Consider the following 17209-nt stretch of genomic DNA (forward strand, 5'->3'; position numbering starts at 1 on the left):
AGAATTTGTACTGTGATAACAATCTTTTCCATTAATTTGCCATCTAGTTGCAAAACCAAAACACTGCTTTTGTTTTATTAGTTTACCTTTTATTTACAGCATTCCTGCTTCACCAGGGGTGTGTTAAATTATTAACAGGTTATGTCTGTGTTCATATAAAAGCTAAATTGAATCCAGTACAATGTGGGCTTATTAAAGGACTGGCTAACAGATTTGCTTTGCCCACAAAACTGTGCACTGTGGTTTCAAATATTCTTTTTCCAATTAAAACTATTTATTTATTTTGATTTCTAGCAGTCATGGTGAATTCTTGTCAGTGGTATTTTTTTCCACAGAAATGCTCTGTATTTTTGCAGGAGTAAAACTGCATGTTTAATTGGTTATTTTAACACCTCTAGTGCAATATCTCCGTGCTTTAATAGGGCTATAATTTTTAAATGTAAGTCCGTTATTTTCTATGGCATGAATATTGGCAGACTTCTCAAGTGTCTTGCTTTTCACTGGTATGTTTGATTTCACATTAAAATCCCTCTTTGTCCTTTTTTTAGTCCCTGCCGATGACCCTTATTAACCAGAAGGATTTCTAGAGCTGAAAAGCTTTTCAGGTTAGAAAGGGGCATGTTACAAAAATGTGCTTTTGTTGGAACTTAAAGTAACTATCAGGATAAAAAAAGAAAACCTGTTGTGTTGCATGGGATGGCATTAAGATAAACACAAGTATGCCGTAAGTTGGATGACTTTTTTTCTAAGTATTTTTTCTACATGATGGGATAAAGTGCTAAGCAGAATCATCTAAGTTTTGCTCCACTAAAGGACATAAACCTGCAGTATCCTGCTTTCCTAGGAATTGACTGAGCCTGCATGTCAGCAGGTCAGATCTCCTAGATGGTGACAAGCAGGTAGTCTACCTACTTTCTGGATGTGTTTGGGGGAAACTCAGTTGAACTTTTGTCCTCTTTGAGACCTGGCTCTTTGAGTTGTGCCTCTTTAGATGGCAGTTCCATTCAGAATGACTTGTGTTAGCAAAATTTGGCCAATTGTGGTAAGAAAAATCAAGTGTTATATCCTAAAATGCAGTGTGGCTGAAAAAAGGCTAGGGTTTGTGATACATTTAGCCACTGAATGTGGAACTCAGTGGGAAATGCTAAGGACAGAGGGCAAACATGATGTTTAGGTGTGTAAGAAAGGAATATCAAGTATGAATGGGAAAACTGGTGTTCCTCTTTATTCAGTGTTGGGGAGATATTTGCTGGAATAATAATAAATCAGGCCAGAGTATCTTCAAAAAGGATACTGAAAACAAAGGAAATATTAGGGACCTCATTACAAATCTTTCACCAAAAAAAGTTTTAAGTCTATAATATACCATAAATTTAGAGATGTAAGAAGCTTCATGTATTTTGATGCTCCAAAGAGGGTATGAAGAGGTGAACTGATTATGATTTACACTTATGTAAGGAAGATATTTTTGGAGATAGGTCTTTAGTGCAGTGGAAAGCCATAATTGGGTACTATAGCCAGAAAATAAGATGGACAAATAAGATTTGTGGTTTTAGTATTGAGGGTGATCAATCCACAAAACTGCTTAACTTAGAATATGATATCTTTTCAATTGCCTGATATCTTTGAATTAATAGTGAATATTTTTCTCAGATGTAGGCTATAGCTCACTGAGACATTATAGACTTGATATAGGAGTCTTTTGTTAAAGTTCTTTGGGGAAAGCTCAAATCACATCATATCATATAACCTATGATCTATGAATAATCTTGTGATTTATGAATCAATTATGTGATCTTGGCTAGTTCTACATTTTGATTCCTGTTTTTATATGACCTATGTTTGGGTACGGAATCCTCATGTACAGTAGTCTACAAAATCAGGCAGAGTATCAGCAACATTTCTTGGCAAAATATGTGACCTACTAATTTTTCTGATTTTCCAAAGGAGTCAAGCAAATGGAAATAATGTAAGGCAAATGGACATTGAAACCATTAACAATCCCTTCTTACTGACCTGACCAAGTGGTCAGCTGACATTTGACCCATTGTGGCTGGGTTCAGGGTCAACTGTCTCAGACTATTGCTCAGTCTGGACCCCTATGAGAGTAGTTCAGGTTGAGTAGAGTATACAAGAGGATTTGCATTTCTTCCCTCTTTAAACTTCATTCCTTTTTTAAAGTATGTCCTCTTTCAAATAATACTATAAGGGAGGAGTGGAAATTGAAAAAACCTCAGTCCTAGGAGGTTTTTTTCTTTGTATCCACTTAAACTAAGAACATAAGTGAGGATTAAACTATCTGAACAAATCGAAGGCTGAGTCTCCATAAATTGAAACATGAATCAAAAAAAAGAGAAAATTCCTCCTTTGCGAAAGTATATCATTATGTTACTGGTGCTATTGGAAACACTTGTTTTATTCAAAAGCCTTCTTATAAAACCTTCATAAGAGCAAAAAGACGGCTGAGAAGCAGTCCCCATAAGCCATAATTGGAGAATCATAAATGTAACAATTATTTTTGTGCTCCTGGATTCTGTGCAATTTCTTTCTCTCATCAAGGATTAAAATAATGAAAAAATTGTAGTAATATTGTCAGAGCATGGTTCATACTTTAATTCAAAGTTTGTGGGCTAATCCTGGCAGTGGCATAACTACAGTGAAGTTTATTGAAGTTACTCCACAGAGGGATTAGATGCTGTTCGTCTCCCCATGCCTCTACTTTCCAGTCTGATAGGATACCTTTATGTAATCAGTCAGGTTTTTCAACCATGGTTGAAATATTGACTATATTGTTTTTAACATTTGAAGCTGCAGCTTAATTTTTATTTTGTTTCAGTAATATTTTTGTCAATTGGCAACATAGAGTGGTGAGTATGTTAAGTTTCTGTTTAGGTTGCAAATGGGTGATGAATGTATACCCCCAGAGTAATCAGAAGCTGAACTCTAATAATTATGATTAATACTGTTTGGAAATAAATTGTGTTAATTTTAAGCCTAGTGAAATTTAAATAGTCGATTTTACACTAAAAATTATACTTGCAAGATCTAGAACAAGCCCCCATCTGTGATGAACACAATCACATCACCATGCTCTTATCTCTGAGGAAATCTCAGCTTCGTTTTGCTATGGAATGCAATTTATGGCATGAAAATGTTATGTCCAAGAACTATGCAAATGACCTCCTTTCCAAATGACCAATACATGATTTTTGTTTTGCAGGTAATCCATTGGCTAAAATAAGAAGGAAAAAAGGAAAAAGAAAAAAAGAAAAAAAAAAGAAGTGAGGGTATTTCCAATTCTAAAGGTTTTTATGTATTACCAGTGAAGAGTGAGGAGAAGCATTATATTCTTAGACCCTGAGCACAGTAATATCTTCTGTGCCATCATGTTACAGAGGGATTACACGTATTTAGATATCCTTTATGGAATTTATGGCTTATATCATGCTGCTCTCAACCCTAAGATGCAGACACACCTATAGAAGTAAAATTGATAGCTGTGTACATATATATATGTCTTCTGATGCTTGGTCAGCTCTGCAGAAGCACAGCAGAGAGAGAGTTTCGTGGAAAACAGAGCTCCTCTGAACTGTTCCAGTAGCAGCACGGAGTGCTCGTGCATCTTCCAGGGAAGAAATGGCCTTTTCTGAGGCAGATCTACAGGTATTTGCTTACTCTAGGGCAAGTACACATTAACACACTAGGGTGGGAACAGGGGGAAGAATGAACTGTGTATGGCCACAACACAGGCTATTTACATTTTACCTTCTACAGGCCAGGCCGTAGGGTGTCATAGCCTATTTTCTTGTAGCAGCTCTAGAGCTCTAGAGCCTGCCCATCAAGCAGGAAGGGGAGTGTTACCTGACCATGGAGGGATAGCAAGGGATGGTCCCTCGATCTTTTGCAGAAAAATAGGATTGTGGCTCTTTGCCTATGAGGAAGCTTCCAGGCTCTGATGGTTACTCTAATGTCTATTGAGCATCTTTTCCCCCCAGTAGCATTATTTACCTTTCCTGCCCCTATGTCCTCTCTGTCTCAGGCTCTTGACAATGCTGTCAGTTGGTGTGGCAGGTATGTTTACTCTCTTCTGTATTTCACTTTGAAAAGAAGAGAAAGACTTGGAATTGAAGTCATCAAAACCATGATTTTGACAATATGAAAAACTTACTCTAATAAACTATATGTAGAAAAAAAATAAATTCAATGCAGTAAGCAAATTAGTGAAGTTTTGTGTCATTGGGGAAGCGTACTGTAAAAGCTGTGACAGGGATGAGCAATATTTATTTTATCCTCATGTTTCATAGTTTCTCAGACTGCAATGCCAAAAAAGCCTGTTAGGATCATCTAATTTGGACCCCTTTTGCATTAATAGAATTTCTTCCAGTAATTTCTGTGTCAAGCCTGATAATTTCTTTCTCCAAAGATATATTCTTTCAGCAGCTTTGTGCTTCTTAATTGTTATTGATTTAAGAATCCTCCATCCTGCTCTTAAAAATGCATTGTTTAGGGGAAGAAAAAGTACACTTTGTTTCTTGTCTGAACAAAATAAGCTTCTTTACTCAGCTTGACATTCCTCTTCTTTCTCTATAGCAAGAAACTTCTGCATAGTAGCTCAGGGCATTTCAGGGAATATTCTCAATTGTTAGTGGAAAAACCTGATTGATTTCTGGTAACAACTGGGGGGAAAAAAACCCCCCCAAAAAAGAGAAGAGAAAACCTGAATACTTGGCATACGATTAGCAGATTCAGCAGCTTCATTCACTAATTGTTTATAGACCAAAGGATAGATTGATAGCAATCACTCACTTTTTCCAAAATAATTATACTGTCCACGTTAGCTTTGCTTATCCTCACAAAACAGTTTGAAGAGGTGACTCCCTAAAATACTTATTCCTCAGTCAAAAAGATGGGAAAAAAGCAGTAATACTGGCATGGCATGAATTTTTAGAAGTGCATTTGTGGAACAAGAAGTATGATCTGGAAGCATCTGTCAGCTGTCAGAGCTATATCATTGGTGTTAGTGAGACTTGATGGAATGAGCCCTATGACTGGAGTGCTGGGATGGAGGGTTATAGGCTGCTCAGGAGGAATAGGCAGGGCAAGTGAGGAGGAGGTGTTACGCTGTATGTAAGGGAGAGGTTTGATTGCACAGTCTTTAAAGTTAGTGATGATGTAGTGGAGAGTGTCTGTGTGAGGATTAGGGCGATGGAAAACAAAGGAAATGTTGTAGTGAGTGTCTACTACTGATTGCCCAGCCAGAATGAAAGCACTGATGAATTATTCTATAGGCAATTAGGAGAAACTTCTGAATTGGTAGCCCTTGTCCTTATGGGAGATTTCAACTTCCCAGACAGCAACTGGAAATATCATACTGCTGTGATGAACAAGTATTAGAAATTGAAGTTTATAGGAGATAACTTCTTGTCAGAGGTATTCAGTGAGCCAACTAGGAAAGATGTGCTCCTAGACTTGCTGTTTATGAATACAGAAGGACTAATTGAGGATGTGATGGTAGGTGGCTGTCTTGGCCACAGTGATAATGAAGTGGTTCAGTTTAAAATTTTCAGAGTGATGAGAAAAAAGGACAGCAGAGTTGCTACACTGGACTTCAGCAGAGCAACTCAGGCAGTTGGACTAGATAATGATTATAGGTCCCTTTCAACTGGAATAGGCTGTCGTATTCTATTTGAATAAATGTGGTTGGGAGGAGGTCATAAAGGACCTCCTGATAGAGGTAGGGAAAGGAAGGATCGAGGACTCCCACATGAGTACCATTGGCTTGGCCTAACGAGCCACTTAGAACAACTTTTTAGAAGGTTTTATAGGTGCTACAGTCACACTGTTCCTGTGAAGCACCATATGTGCCTACAAGGCATTAAACACTTTGCATACACTGATAATGGCAGGAGTGCAAGTTGGAAAACATCCTTCCTAACAAAGTCCCAGGACTGGTAGGATCAAAGTAATATGTTTCAGCAATCTAAATTTTTCAGATCTGAGTTTTGCAATGACAGTTATTTGTGCTGCTGGTTCCTGTTCCCTTTTAGACTGGAGTCCCTCTGGCAAGAAGATAGAAGAAGCAAGGAGGTCCACAGCTCTACCTAATCAGTTCAAAAGAGAATATAAGACATAGAAAAGAAATGGAAAATGTCCACTGTGAATACTAGAGGCATTTATAGTAAAATACATTTTCATACATTTCTTTATATTTCAACTCTAAAGTGGTATAATATTCCAACCTAACCCTCTCTGGAGTTAAGGCAAAAAAAAAAACCCCAAAAACCTAAAGGAACAGCAAAGTAAACAGTGCATGTGGACAGCTGTGCTGCTTACGTTGACATTTGGTTTTACTCATTCAGTTACAAATGGAAAGAGAAAAGAGCATAAGGGATAGCAGTTGGCATAAGCCATACTGTTTGCCATTCTTCATTGTTTATTTCACATCTGTTGGGAAGGATGCAACAGGCTTGGCTGGACCTGATAAGCATTGCCCAGCAAAGGAGCCTATGATAGATATCACCACTGCATTTGTGATTGAATATTGGTAAATGTGCTATCATATTACAAGGTGAATGCTGTTCTACAGATTTGTAGCTAACAAACAATATCAGACCAAATAATTGCTGGTAAATACATCTTAAATTTCACCAAATCAATTTGCATATAATTTTTACTATTAGAATTTGATATTATTTATGTAAAGAATTTGATACAAGATTTCATTCCTCTGGAAGTTCTTATTTCTCTGAAGTCATAAACTACAAAGTCATTGTGTTTTTATTTGTTTTCATTATGGGGCCATCTTTTGGTATTTCTAATATATACTTCTTAGCTTTCACCTTTGATCTTCGTAATTTCTAGGTTTTTAAACTTTTATTGTTCATTATTACATGTTTTAGTGATGCCAATGAAAGGATAATATCACTTTCAGTGGCCTAGTGGGAGCTTATTAGTTTACTACCCTGAGGATTGCAAATAAATAAGCCAGTAAATAAATATTATGGAGCAATCGTTGTGTGTCCATAGCTAGAGGTTGTGACTAACTCTGTTCTAAAGTTGATTGTAATGTCCTCCTTCACAAGAAACTTCACTAAAACCAAAACAAGGTGCCTAATAAATCACACTTGAAGTGTCTTGCTGGAGGTTAATTCACTGTTCAGTCTTTGAGGATACTCTAAACAAGGCTGCACTGGAGTGCAATGGTAGTATTTTCTCTCTTCATATACTGTTTCTCCTTTTTTTTTTTTTAAACTGAATCCTCAAAATTATTTTCTTGAGTAGTGCTAAATTTATGTATGTAAACTGAAGCAGAAAGAATGACTTACTGTAGTCAGAATCACTCTTACAGTAGTCAATGGGGCATAAAATAATTGGTGGTATAGCAGTTAGCACTCAATCTTTTCTTCTCTCTGTCACTTCCCACACTTCATTATAAACTAGTCATATCCTTGAAATGAAAAACACACTCTCCAGAAAAGGGCAAAGCAAAAGAAAATGGTTTTTATCTGTCTTTCACCCTTTCATTGTTTTTTCTTAGTCCCAGTCTTCATTAGAGGATATTTCAGTATTCCTTTATCACTAGTGCATATTCTCATTCACATCACTATGCAAACTTAATGCTTCAAATGCTCCTTTTTAATTTTTTTTTTTAAGCAAAACCTCCCTTTTAACCAAGCCTAGCTCAAGCCACACTTGCCCAGAAAACCTGCAGCCTAGATGAACCTATGCTGAGAAAATCTCCCTTTTTTCTCTAGCATCTCCCTGGGTCAAAACAAATTCTAATTCACTGCAGGATACTCCCTTATATCGCTTCTTCCCACATCTCAACCCAAGAGGCATGAGTCATGTCTGCAGGGGGCTACTTCCTAAAAGGAGGTTGAGGTGACTGGCTTGGATGTGCATGGCTGCTGTAGGTCACTGGCATATGAACATAAAGCTCTGCAGCTGAGATCCTCCATCACTCATAACGAGGCAGAATGCACCATTTTGCTCTTATACCTTTGGTGTGCCCCATTTTTCATAATTGTGAGCATTTCTGGCCCTGTGTCAAGAAAGATATGGGAGAGTTAGAGGAGATGCAGAGAAGGGTGAGTAGAATAATTAATAGTCTGGGATAGCTGCCTGATGAGGAGGGGTTAGAAGGTGTGAGATACTTCAGCTGGAGAGGAAAAGGCTGAGGGGGGATAAGAGTGCGGTTTCTGAAGTCACTAAGGTGGTAGGTAAGATAAAGGCAGAACTGCTGGTATTCACCAAATCCTATGCTATTGGATCTAAGGACAGTATCAGAGGCAGGAACGTACCTTCTGGTACACCTACAGCAACAGCTGTGGGTGCTGGGAGTACATGAAGAAAGAGCAGTAGAAGGTAGCCTGGCTTGTGTGTTTTCCTTAGTAGTGTATGTCTTCTTATACAAGTCAGAAGCATGATACTGGGGTAAATTGGTTACTGGTGAGACTCAGTGGGGCACATCTTAACATTTCCCTCCACTGACTGTGTTAGGAATGAAGAATAACTGTGCTCCTAATTTCTATTTCCTGACCATTAATATTGTTTGGCATCAGTGGGATACTCTGGAAGCAGCTACCTCTGATGTTGGTCTGACTTTCTGGAATTGCAGGAGTTTGCCAAGAGCTCTGTCTTTACTAGTGAGGTCAGCCTAAATGACCTGGGAGAGAGCAAGTTCTCTCTCCTCCTAATGAAATCAATGAGAATTATGGGCACTGAGTGTATTCCAGCAGGTGTTCAGCATTCCACAAGGTCAGGCACTTGGTTAATAGACTGAAACTTTATAAAATGGTGTATGCTATTAGCAGCCAGGGATAAAAATCAAAAGGTAGAGAAGGACATTGGGCAGAGCTGTCAATTACATATTGGAACAAGAAGAGAGAAACTGCCCGTAGCACTCGGAGCAGAAGGGCTTAGACAAAATAGAAAAGGCTGCTAATATTTGCTGCTACCAAATTTATTCTGCCTTTTGGAATACTAAGTATTTTTAGTAGTGAAAAAAAAATTCTGCAGCATCAAATGTATTAAAGAGTCATCAGTGCACAGTCATATTGTTCAGTGATACTGAATACTAACCTGCTTTGCACATATGCAGGCTCAGGTTAGCCTTACATATTTAGGTAAAGTTGACTTGTTTTTGAATGCTTACCTGCATGAAATAAGCAAGTCTGAAAAGTCTTTTCAACTCGGGTCAAAAAAGCAGTCTATAAAGTTTTTGAAATTACTAAAGCAACTTCATGGAGCTGGTAACCTCCATTTAACCATTTTGTCACACCAATCATATTCGCTAAACTTAATTTATAGCATCTATACAAGACTGTGTCTCACAGTAGAGTAATTAAATTCATAGAAGCTTGTCATAGTTTTAACTTTGTAGCTGGGTGTAGCATTCAATAAATAATACCAATCTCATACCACAAATTGACTCTAATGCAAACAGATACAAGAATCAAGCCTGTTCAGAAAAGACCATTAGCCATATAATGGAAACAAAAACCGAGTTAGTATTGCTTAGCTAATCAGCACATGTTTTATTATCCCATTCCTTTTTTCTCCAAGTTGTAAGAGACCAAATCAGAGGTTGAGTTACCAAGTTCAGATTAATTTTTCTTCAAAAACTAAAGCTTCAGCTCTGAAGGGCTGTGGAGAACCATCCCATACCTCATAGTCTGGGGGAGGCTGAGTATCCTCTGCAGGCAGCAATCGGTAGTGCTGAGGTTCTCAGCATCTGACAGCAGCAGTGGAATGCTACTGGCAATACTGCTCTCTGAGAATCAATTAGACAAGAAATATTGGCAATTAGTAACACAAACCCTGTGATATTGCTATAATTGGTTTGCAATATAGTAACATTGGTACATTCATAGTTCCTTCATTAAAAGTGGCTGTGAAATACATCTACTTTACATCAGAACTGTAGTGGTGGCACGTTTTTCCACCCATCTCGAACTCTCTGGGCCGAGGAGGATATCCCTCAAATGTCCTTCATTTTAACTCCTCACAGGATTCTATTCATTGTGCTGGGGTAATGTAGCTTTTTAGCTTCCCAGGATCAGGCAGGTACTCCTTTAGGCTCATATTTGATTACTGAGCCTGTGAACACTTCAGGGCATGCAATATCCATTGCCATAGCACAATGGTTTTCTCACTTGTGCTGAAGCTGCTGAGTGCTCCTGCAATAGGAAAAAGATTATATTTTTCCAGTTTCCTAATCATCTGATATTGCATTCTGGTATCAAAACTCTCCTGAAGTAATTGTTCATCTTTCTGATCCCTAATTGCATTTATCAACTCACTATGAAACCTATTGCTACCTGGAGATTTGTCTTTCTTTATCCGAATATTTTCTCACAGCTATTTTCATAATCTGCAAAAGCACCTACAAAATATATCCTTACAGGAGGCCCTGTTAGTATTCTTCTTAACAAATAAAGAGAAAAAAAGTCATTGAGTTTTTATGTTACATTCAAAACTACTGTTAATATGAAGGAATGGTTTTTTTAGCATACAAATCCCATGCGGCACTATAGTTTGTGAGATAAAAATTGTTTCTGTATTATTAAGTTCATGCTGTTTTGAACTACAGAATCACTTCAGTAATATTTTTCTTGGAAAATCAATTATATATGAAATTGTGTAGCAATTTAGTAACATAAACCCAGGTAATAATATAATTAAATATTTGCTGCATGAGGTATTTTGTATGCATCTTAATTATGTACCTTTGCTTGCTGACTTGTGTCATATTTATAACCTTTGGGTAGGTTTACCATCAAGTGGATAGGAAAATAATCAAAACTGAAAACATAGTTAGACTTCAGTTGTAATTTGAAAAATGATTGGTATCTAGACATTTGTTGCCAGTGGCACTGTGAATTGAGGAAACAGAAAAAATATTCATCAGCACGTAAATTTTACATGATAATGTAAGCAATAAGACTGTAAGCATCCAACTAACTATGTTTTAAGTATTTTAGGCCAGATTGGTCTAAGTGTTGTAAATAGTTTGACTGTGGCAGAGTCAAATTCTTCATAATATTTCTTTGGTGTGAGTCAGCTCTGAATTAGATCCTTTGCTTTATTGTTCATTTTAGTGAAAAAGACTTTGGGAAATATTCTTCCTAGATAACGTACAATAGTAGACATGTACAGTGAGTGATTCCATTTTTCTTCTTTTATCAGAAATAATTTCTTCAGTTTTTAAACCAGGAAGATCATCTTCATACATCTTGGGCTAGCTGTTTTATTAGGAGCTGTAGATGATGAAATCACCATAGTCATTTTCAGCATCACTGAAGTAAATGAGACAAGACTTAGCCAGCTAGCCAAGTGAAGATCTCAGGCTTATATATCAATATTTGTCAAAGTATTTACAGACTTTTGGAGTCTTTAATTAGCTGTTGTATGTTGAGGATACAGTTCAGTGAAGACAAACACACTGTATTCCCTTCAGTAGTTGGATGAGGTTTACTGCAGTCCTAACTTGAGGATTTGTTCTGTGTTGCAAAACAAATCAAGTGCGCTGTGATTATAGCTCCTCATTAATCACTTTCCGCATTGTTTCCTTACCAGCCTTAACAAATTTTTTTCTCTAAACTTTTAAATTAAGCCTAAAATCCCTCAAGGGGACGTGTCTCCAGCACTCAGTGAGCTTGGGCACTTTTTTTAAAGAGGACTGCTTCACTACTTTTGTCTGATTTTAGGTGGGAATGTTCACCACTGAGTAGGTGCCAAGTTTCCTGTTGTAGTCACTGCTGATCTAACCAAGACCAGTCAAGATCAATGGACTTTATTCATCTGACCAAACACAGGCCGAAAAAGGTGCTTTCTGAACTCCTTCAGATAAATTCAGATGTACTCATCTATGCTGGTAGACCTAAGTATGACATGAATACCACTTTTGGTGCATAAAATATAGGCAAAAGTCAGATATCTAAGTTAGGTAGAAGTGATCTTTAAACTTTACCATTAGAAGAGGAGCCTGTTGTTCAAGGATATATGATGAATACCTCATGTGGCAAAAATATGTCTCAAGTATTGGTAGAGTTGGTTCTGTGGTCCACATGCCTGTTTACTCATTTTGAACTTGCTGCCTTTTTTAGTTATATAAAGTTTATACATTATGGTTTCCTTGCACCCCTAGGGCTGACACGCCCTGCTGCAACCTTGACATTCATGATTTCTTCACCACATTTCTCCAGTCTTATATCCTTATATACAACTCCAAGACAAGAAAAAAAACCATATTTGCTTTATTGTCTCATCCTTTGGGAAAAGAGAAGGAAGAGAGAAGAATTTTTTGTCACCTTCCAGCAGCAACACACTCTCCTCTAGAACTTGCTTTTTCTATAACTAAATTCAACTCACAGTATGCTTGCTATCAGAGGCCAATGAACTATTCTATACTGATAGTCAGCTGAAGTCAGTGTCAAATGCTGTACTGGACAACTGCCAGGGATGGCAAGTCCTTGTTTTCTTTGGAGAGTCCCATGTATGATTTCATTTATCAGTATTACAAGAGGTTTCTTCTGCAAGTAATGTTGGATTTCACAGATTCTCAAAAGGACAGTTTCTCCTGTAATAATGAGTAGCCTGATTCAGTTTTATCCAGAACATCCTGAATGCACTCTTCTTTTTGCCTACTGCCTTTGTTCAGGCTTTGCTTTTTTAATTAGTAATGTTTCTTTTATTTACAAGTATTGTTATCACTCTCTTCTGAGATATTTCACTGGAATTTATCCTGCGAAAGTTCTACCAGTTTGTTCAAGTTCTTACCACCAGTCTCTTCCTAAAAGGTGTTGGCTTGAGCTGTGGTCTATATTTTTCTTTAGGCTTTAATACTTGAAAGAACTAAATAGAGCCCAGATGTCCTAGATGCTTTTTCTGATGTAGGTATTGCAAGACATCTTCTTTCCCTACTCATCTCAGTCTTTGATTTGGAATATTTTCTCTTCATTAAGTCTAGTGTATCAACCTTAATATCTACCTCCAGCAGTACTATTTAGCTCCTTTTTAAGTGCATAGTATTGAATTTTCTTCCTTTATCTACAGTGCATACTTATGTACTTTCTTCTAGGCATCTTTCTCCTTTTTAAAAGTCACATAACTGATGGGTTATTTTTGTTTTCCCTGTTGGGCCTTTTGAGTCAGCATTAAGATGCTCTTTTAGATTCATAATGGATCTTGACTTGAGTCGGAAGAAAAGAAGACTGGAAGAAAAATAACTCACTACTGCAACATTTTAGATGTCAGCTTTCTTCCTGGTGACCCCCTACAATACAACATGTCTCTACTTACTCATGTAGCCCTTTCTAGTAGAAAATAAAAATAGTTTGGGATTTGTTAACTAATTGCACACGCTTGATGAAAAAATGAATGACCCTACCTACCATTATGTAAAAAGAAGAGGTATTAAAGAGTAGTTCTTCTTTAGATCTCTGCCTTGATTACACGGCCTATTAGGAAAAGCAGCTATGAACTGACTTTTGGTTAAGATAACGAAGTACACAAAAATCTTCTCTTTGTATCCACAGTCAAAAATTTGTATTTACAAATAACAGAAAAGCTCCACACAACAATCTGCAACAATTAAACTTGCTTTTTGGCCAGTAGAAAAGTAATTTATTTTTCTGATCCAGAGAAAAGAAGAAAGAATTAATGCAATCAAGACAGGTATCAGGACATCATCTGAAGTTCCAGGACATCATTTTAGATCCTGGTAAATCATTCTTCAGATGCCACTGCATAAGAAGCATTTGATACTAATCTGTTTCTCTGACCTAAACCAGAATGCCAACAACGGTAGATGCCCCAATTTTCTGTCTGTTGGAGCAAATAAACACTGAATGGGTTTCAAGCAGTTCTCCAGTTTCAGGCAGTTGGGCAGCCCAATGAGAGGTCACAAAAGTAGGTAAACACAATAGATTGATGCTGAGGACATTTAGGGTGAGTGAGATCTTCTAGTTTGTACATGAGGCAGCCAGGTAAATTAATAAGGGAAATTGACAATCATTTATACATGTCAGCATCAGCAGGAATCTCAGCAAAACTGTCGGTGAGAGGTTAAAGCTCATCTGCCACTGAGACGACCAGAAGCCAAGCTAAAATTATTCATTTTCAGACACTGTTTAGGTACTTTGTTCACTCTGGAGGCAAAAGACCTTCTTTTTCTTCTACTTTTTAATTTTTTTTTTTTCTGCAGGCAGAAGCAATAAATCACCTAGGTTAAGAAGACCCAGCTAGCCCAACGTAGATCGATTTCATGGGTAAGTCAATGGGCTACTAATAGAATTACAACTACCTGTCAAAATAGGGAAAACCTATCTGTGACAGTGACAAAGGGCAAATCAATTGAAGAAGTGTTGTGGGCTCTCTTTACTTTTTTTTTTTTTTTTTGAGACATGGATGCAAAGTACAAGTGTGTCTTTCGAAGTCTACAACTGTGACAAACAGCAATGTTTATCCCTTTACAGGAGCCATCAGTCCTGCAGTACTGAATTATGTGGTCACTTTATTTCTACTGCAATCACTAGGTTACTCCCATGAAACAAAGCTAAAGAGCTGCATCCAAAGCTATTTGAGCAGTTTCTCATGTATTATGAAAGCTATTTAAACAGGTTTTATTAACAGCTGTTATAATGTGCTCCAGGTGAAAAACCTTGGCACATTTTGTTTACCACAAACTGTTTTTTTTTTTCAATTAAGCACATGAGTTTTCCAGTTTCAGGTGTTTTTAGTGTTTGTGCAGCTTAGGCAGAAAATCATTTAAAACAGTGTTGTTGGCTCAGAAATGGTGTTATAATTTGCTGTAATTAGATAAAAATTGAGTAAGTGAACAGTAGAAAGTTACTGCAACACAACTCTGCTGCCTGTATAGCATATGTATAATATCTTACTTTGGTACTTTACCTATCTATGTTAGAGATTAAAAAAGTTATATGTAGTTGGAAATGTAACTACGGTATATACATATTGATGCAACAGTTTGTGATGGCTCTGCAAATATCATGGTTGAATACTGAAGTTGTGAGATATTTACCAAGTCATGCCAGCACAGGCTTCTGCTCTGCTGGTAAAGCTCCAAAACAATGAAGAAATAGCACAGGAAAATAAGTAGGGTGGCAGTCCTTATTATCCTCTCACTGCAGACATTCCTGGGTCTAAAGCTACCTCTGACTTTCTATGGAGAAGTCCACATATTTTTATGAACTTTGTATACATGAGTGAGTGACAGCTTGGAATAAAACTGTAATCAAAATTAATTATCTGGGAGTCTTATCCCATTGCTTGGGTATATAAACTGAGGAGGTATAAGTCGTGGTTTCATTTCTTAGTGTATACCAGTTTTGACAAAGATAGGGTACCAGAAAACTGTACTGCCAAAATGAAATAAAACAAACAGTTGCATTCTCCAAAATTCATTCATATAGTTTCTTTCAAATATATGTATATGCATACACATACTGACTAAACCGGGAAAGCTTCCTTGAAGTCAATTGAATTTGCATTTAAATAGATGATAAAACTTCCATTGACTCCCAATGAGGGCAGGATTTCATACAGTGCAATTAAACCAGACTATAAGAGGAGTCAGGGTCAAAATTCTCAGACCTGAATATATTACTTTTCTTACATTTCTTCGCTAGCTTTACCTATATAAAATCAATGCCCAGCTGTGCCCTTTATCATAGGCTGCAGCTTCTATTGACTTTGTTGGGTCCTTCAAGCTTCCATGAGTATGGCAACAGTGTCTCTGGAGGTAGAACTGTGTTTTAAATTCTTTGGAGCAAGGAATAAATCATAACATTAATCTTTTTGTAGAGCATTCTATGCATTTTTAACACTGTGATTTTTAATAGATAGTAATAATAGCAATTTTGAAGTACCCTGCAGATTCTAGTAAAGGACTTTTCTTCAGAAACACTATCCCCTGCTGCTATTTTGCAAATCTTCTAATTCATTACCACATGGAGTGTCCTATGTGTGCAACATTTTTTTACTTCAAAACAGATAAATCCATATATTTTACCAACAAAGGTTCCATGACAGCATGTTACCATTTCTTCTGTGTGGGGCTACAGCTACTTTAAATCATTTCCAAATAATGTTAGTGGATAATTTAAAGATAATGAATAAGTAATTTATTTAAATTAAGCATTTAGATTAACCATCTGTATTTCTAAGCTTATAGATGCATACTAAGCTAGAATATTTTTCCTGAATAGTGTCTCCATGATATGGCTTATTCAGAGAGTCACAGAATTCCTCAGAAAGTCCCATCATCCTTAAGTTATATAGATGTGAGAAGTGTCTTCGCATGCCCAGCATGACATGGCTGTAGATCTTTGTGCTGTACAGACCTCAGGAGCCCAGCGGACAGTGGCTGGACTGGCGGTTCACAGCTCCTATAGCAGGGCAAACAGTGGGGAAGCTGTTGCTGAAGCTCTCAGAACAAATGGTATGAAGTTAGCTCCAAGCACTGAGTGATAACAGTGAGTGTCTGTCTGCCATAGACCATGGCTCTTTCTGGAACCTCACTCACTTCAAAAGTGGGAAAACTCTAGGAAAGAGGGCAGATGGTCCATTAGTTTCAAACACATATATAAAAAACTAGGTAGCCAAAAGGGGTTTAACAACAGTTTTGTATTGAAACTCAGAAAAGAGCAAGTAATTAGGGCTTTGTCATCATAGCTTCAGAGTGCATCTGGTTTATGCAGCCCAATTTACATTGCATGTGTCACTTCAACTTTGATCTATGTTTTATAAAGTAAGGCCTAGAACTCAAATCCTTTCATGGGAGAGTTGCCATGAACTTTTAATGTCTCACAAATAAGAAAGACTGAAGGAGAGTTTGTCTCTCTAGAAGTGCCAGAAAACGTAGTTTTACATGTCTGAGGAAAATGATTAGGGAAATAGGTTATCGAAACACTAAATCCTAAAGCATTAGCACAACAAATACCCTGCCACCATGGGTCTGTGCCTCAAAAACTTGACATCTTTGTGCAGGATTGTACCTGGGAGAGAAAGCTGCTGGGCATAGTGTAAGCACTGCCTTCTGCTCAGTGTTCAATCACTCTTGTGGTTGTGTTTGCCCCATTTTTATAAACTATGTGTTTTAATAGACATTATGAACACTTGACTAACAAAGGTATTCACTTTCATTAAATAGAATTTCAGTGAAATATGTCTTGAGAGGATATATGAC

At 37.2% G+C, this 17209-nt stretch overlaps 1 long non-coding RNA gene across 1 annotated transcript in view; it reads left to right on the top strand.

The window, feature by feature from the left end:
* Positions 1 to 17209, top strand: part of LOC113942994 — a 121921-nt gene that overhangs the window by 21931 nt on the left and 82781 nt on the right. The window contains exon 2 of the long non-coding RNA XR_003526143.1: positions 14207 to 14270. This is a non-coding gene — a long non-coding RNA (uncharacterized LOC113942994). The remainder of the gene's footprint in view (positions 1 to 14206; positions 14271 to 17209) is intronic.

The sequence above is a fragment of the Corapipo altera genome, unplaced genomic scaffold (genome assembly GCF_003945725.1).
Source record: "Corapipo altera isolate COAL_440 unplaced genomic scaffold, ASM394572v1 2b, whole genome shotgun sequence".
NCBI lineage: Eukaryota > Metazoa > Chordata > Aves > Passeriformes > Pipridae > Corapipo > Corapipo altera.